We start from the raw sequence: 5,184 nt of genomic DNA on the forward strand, positions 1-5,184 counted from the left end.
AGAAGAGGCAGGTATATCCCAGAATGCTTTGCATGGGGAGCTCTCCCCGCCCTGACCCATGACCTCTGACCTGTGCATTACTACATAGTGACTCAGTTTACTGACCGTTCAGATAACGTTCCTTTCCTGTTGATCATGTGACTCCGGCTCCCTCTACCATCTCTGCGACAGAACAAAGGTTCTTTCTCGCCCCCAAAACAAATCCCAAGCTGCATTGCAAGGAGAGCTCTTGCAAAGCATTCTGGGACATATCTATATTGTGGGAAATTTTAAGCCTACTACATTTTCCTCCCCTAGAGGTCCAGACGCTCATATAAAGTGGTGTATAGTGCTCTATGGGGGGGTTAGGGTGGATGAGGTCGCCTCAGTCATCAGTGACATCACATTCCCATGCGTTTCCATGCAGCCCAGGTACCTTAAACAGAGGAGCTGCAGCAGCCACAGCTGCAGCTGCAGCAGCCACTGCTGTTCTGCTGACCTCTTCCAGACCAGATGAAGCCCCGCCCTGAACGACCGCTGCATCCTCAGCGCTCTGATGGAACGGTGGGTTCAGGGTCCGCCTTGGTTCCAGCAGCTGGACACTGACCTCCCTCTTCTTGGTACCAAGGCAGCTGAGCAGAAGGAATGATGGGAGATCAAAGCTGTTATCAGCCTGGCTTCATATAAACGACCAGCATCCCACCACCGCTTCCTTACCGCTGTCTCAGAGCGCCAAGCACGACGCCGCGCCCTCCGGGCTGGTAGCATGACGTCTGGAGCTCCGGACCTGAGGGGGAAGATGGAGCAGGCTTTAATGTTTCACCACGGAAACATTGACTGATGTTAGGAAATATTCACCCCACACTGATTCAACGTCTTACTTTATTTATTAATGATAAAAAAAACTGTTATAATCAGAGAAATATATCCTGAGTTCATACAAAAGCTGTGGATTTATGTCAATAAAAGAAAACTAAGCGATCCAAACCATCCTGGTCCTAATAAAGAAATTTTTACCCCCTAAAAAAAGCCTGTTTTGGTTTTTTCAGAACATCTCTGAGTCGACGTTCAGTCGAGGAAGCAAAGTGTGACTTAGGTAATCCTCCATCGGGGCGTTCTGCTACCGAGCAGCTTCCCAGCAGCTCTATGAGGAGCTGCAGGAAGCAGCAGATCAGACGGCCAGCCTCCAAACATTTCCTCCTTTAGGGTCTTTTGTTTTTGGATGTTTTAGGAAATGCATCTTTGTATTTTTTCTGACCTTGGGCCATGGCTGCAGGAATTAGGGGTGCTGCAGCACCTCCTAGTGGCGATAGGGAGAATCTTTTTTTTTTATGTATTAAAAATACTTTGCACAATTTATACATTTATTTTGGATATTTCAGTAAATGGTTTTGACTTTTTTTTATTTTACTATTCTGTGTATTTGGATGTTAATGTAATTATATTGAGGCCTAATCAACACAAGTTCACGGAAGTTACGTTGTCATGGCAACGTCATGCAAGCTAGGGCGTGATATCCTGCTTGTGGCAGCAGACTTTTAAATGTACATAGTCTAATGGCAGAAAGGAGGAGGAAAAATGGCACAGAAACGCATTTTGGATATTTTTATTTTTTTTAAACCACCAGTGAAGAACACTGACACCGCAACCACGACAACGGAGAGCAGCGGAGTGAGGAGACAGTCTCCTGTCTCTGATGGCAGTTGCTCCAGCAACCAAAGCTAGCATGACTGGATTAAACAAGGCAACATCCATTTCCTGCTCTGCTTTGCGGTAATGAAACGTTCTCACGGTCTGTGGCACCGGCTTGGTTTGCTGGATGGCAGTGGCTGCATGATGTGGAAGAGACGGATCAGATTTTGTGTTTTGTTTGTCTGGAAGCAGTCAGAAAAGTCATACCTAGAGATAAATTTAAGAAAGACGACCCCTTTGGGAATGCCGGCTTTTCAAATAGGCATAAAGCCACTGAGAATGTTTTATTGTAAAGTTTAATTAACTGATAAATTATTAATTTGATTAATTATGTCTGAGTTACAGGCCCTGGTTGCGTGCACTGAAGTGACAATAAAGTAGCGAATCTCAATCTCTTTATTTATTGTATTTTAAATAAGCCTATACGCTCAGGTATTTTGTCTAAAAAAAAAAAAAATTTTAAAAAGGCAAAAAATGTTCACAGCACACCCAATCATAATTACTCCCAGCGGCCCTGGCTTGGCCATCCCATGACCTCTGACCTCCACTGAGCTCTGCAGAGCTTTACATGTTCTGGGTTCAGGATCAGTAGACCTGGATCTGGGTACAGCTGGGTTCTGTAGAGGACCGAGTCGTTTTCAGGAGGATGTGAACGCAGATTGGTGGAAGAGAAAAATAATTGAGGATCAGAGGGAAGAACCGGGACCTGGATGGAGGAGGTCGGACCGGGAGGTCCGGTGTTCTGTCACACCAGCATACCCATAGGAATACATATGCATGCAGTCAGATTGCCATACGCTTCAAAAAACACCAAACACTAAGTAATTAAAGTGTTTTTTTGTACATGACTAAAGGGATACACGCCTGTTGAGGAAGTTTAAAGTGTATTTAGGGAAGAGTCTAGCTGCACCTGCAGCCATCTACAAAACACACCTCCCGCCCAGCCAATTGTTGATGATATTGAGTTGGATATTACGTCACCTTGGATGCAGCGGCTCGGTGGAGGAGAAGGAAGATGCCTACTACTAACTTGGTGCATAAAAAAAATTAATAATAATAATCTTGTTTAATGATGGGATTAGGAAATAGTTTAATCCATGACGACATTGCTGTACAATTTTGCCTGTATTTTGTTTTCTTATATCATGTAATTTTCCAGGGACTGCACATGCTTTAAATATAAAAAGGAAAATGTTAGAAATTGCATTTTTAAGTTCATTTATATAAAATTCTCCTGGTGTGAAACAGCAAACACAGAAAGTGAGGCTGTCTGAGTTTAAAGCTGTTTAGCTTTAAATGCTGTTTATCTCAGATCAGGGGCGGATTTAGGAAATGTGGGGCCCTAGGCAAAGACAGGCAGGGGGCCCCCTGAACTGAGAACACAACACATAAACAGACCCATTCTACAGATATAGAAATGTTAATAGAATAGACATCCATTATCTGTTCTAGGTTTTGTCCCTCTCTTCTTCTTGTTTTCCTCTCTATGTTTTGTACTCAGCTGACTTTTCATGCTGTCTCTAAAGGAATGAAAGATTTTTTCCAAGCACTAAGCTCACTTAGCTGATTGCTCCTTCCTGTGTTTCCAAAAAGGCAAAAGTAAATAACCCAGTCCTTCTTTTCACTGTAGACAAGCCAAGATCTGCTTATCTGTTCTCCATTTTTCATTTGGATGAAATAATAGCTGCATGAATCATGACAGCAGACAAGATAGAGGAGAGCAGGAGGCGGGGTTACCAATCTACTTGCTCTGGAGAGCAGAGTTCGCTGCTTTAAGATGTTGTCGCCAAAGCCTCCAGTAACAGAATAAAGTCGCTAGATTTAGCGCTAGGAGCTTTTTTTTAAATTAAAGTGCTAGAGGGGTCTGAAAAGTCGCTAAATATAGCGACTAAAGCACTAAGTTGGCAACACAGATCTTAGCATCATTTGTTTTCAAATGGTTTGCTGCTGTCTGTTTGGACCTTTCTGAACATGTTTAATAACATGTTTAATTAATGTGCACAAATAAGAAATAGCTGTATTAACCATACATGTGAACAGAGTTTATATTAAGACCTTGGGGCCCTAGGCACCTGGTAAATCCGCCCCTGCTTCAGACTAAAACTTTTTGTTTATTCTATCAGGCATAAATAAACTAGCCTACTTAACCCTCGGTTTGCTTTCCCGGTAATAAACTGGGTCTGCTGATCTGACACCGGATCCAGTGACTATGAACAGGGACCGGCTGCTGATGCCCAGGCTGGTAATGACTCACCGCCTGGAGGATCTCCTGCTGCCCGCTCTGGGTAGCCATTCTCCGGGTTGGTTCCAGGTTTCCGCCTGCTTTGCTGAGGCTCCCGCAGTTTTCGGACCGTTATCTGAACGTGCTGCGGTGCCTCAGCAGCTCTCTGCCGGGTGGAGCGGATGAGGACGGCCCCGGTGTCCGAGCCGCAGGAGGACCGAGCCGGACTGAGAGGCGGTGGGTCAGAGGGAACCGGAGACAACATGCAGGTAGCGGCTCATCTGTTCCCAGGGAGTCAGACTTTTCAAACTTCCCGCTGCGGGAACTCCTGCTGCCGCCAGAAGAAGCTGGACAGAAACAACAGGAGAATAAAGTTCACCTCAGAGACGCAGAGGACATGAAGAGCTTCTACTAACAGACAGCTGAGGTGTTTAAAATCAATAAAACAAACATCTGCTGCTGCTAGAAACTCTACTGGTAGCTTCCGCTGTTTCCCTGCTTTTTCTTCTTCTTTTTTTTTTAATGGCGGTTGGCAAACGACTTATAGGTGCATTACCGCCACCTTCCAGAATGGAGTATGGATCAGACAAACTATTATATTCTCCCTAAAATACCCGTTCTTCTTAGAAAATTAAAAATACTCCCAAAAACTACATCCCCAGATGACCTTTGAAACAATTCCCTTATATCTAGTTTACTTTTATTCCTGTCTAACTCTCTACACAACATTTCTCTATCCTGAGTATATTTATTACATTCTAAAAATATGTGTTGGACAGTTTCTAATTTCCCACAAATACAACACCCTGTATTATGCTTATTCATTATTTTAAGAGTACTATTTAATCCTGTATGTCCGAACCTTATTCTAGATATAATATCTTCTTCTTTTTTAATTCTATTACATTTTCTTAATTCTCCAACCTTTTTTTGAATACTATAATAAAATCTAGCATTCCCTCCTTTATCCCACTGTTCTTGCCATTTCTTCTTGAAATACATTTTTATAATATTCTTTAACTCATTTTTACTAATGTTAATGTTTAAATCAATATCCTTTTTTACAGCACTCTTAGCAAAACTGTCAGCTAACTCATTACCGATAACACCAACGTGAGCAGGAATCCAGACTAATTTAACAACAGAACCTCTTTGCTTCTTCTTCGTCTTCTATGGTGTTTTATGGCACTTTACAGACTATGTGTATTACCGCCATCAACTGGACGGAGATGTAATTCAGAAAAAAAATCCTATATATATCTTCAAATCTAAAAACAAAAAAAAAACTAGAT

General features: G+C 42.7%; 1 protein-coding gene across 1 annotated transcript in view; it reads right to left on the reverse strand.

The window, feature by feature from the left end:
- Positions 1 to 842, reverse strand: part of LOC107084863 (protein TALPID3-like) — a 22,791-nt gene extending 21,949 nt beyond the window's left edge. Inside the window, exons 1-2 of the mRNA XM_015374909.1 lie at positions 697 to 842; positions 416 to 611 (exon numbers count right to left, since the gene is read on the reverse strand). The gene's annotated coding sequence lies outside the window, so the exon portion shown is untranslated. The remainder of the gene's footprint in view (positions 1 to 415; positions 612 to 696) is intronic.
- Between the last annotated feature and the right edge of the window lie 4,342 nt (positions 843 to 5,184).

Source organism: Cyprinodon variegatus, unplaced genomic scaffold (assembly GCF_000732505.1).
Source record: "Cyprinodon variegatus isolate N-32 unplaced genomic scaffold, C_variegatus-1.0 Scaffold110, whole genome shotgun sequence".
NCBI lineage: Eukaryota > Metazoa > Chordata > Actinopteri > Cyprinodontiformes > Cyprinodontidae > Cyprinodon > Cyprinodon variegatus.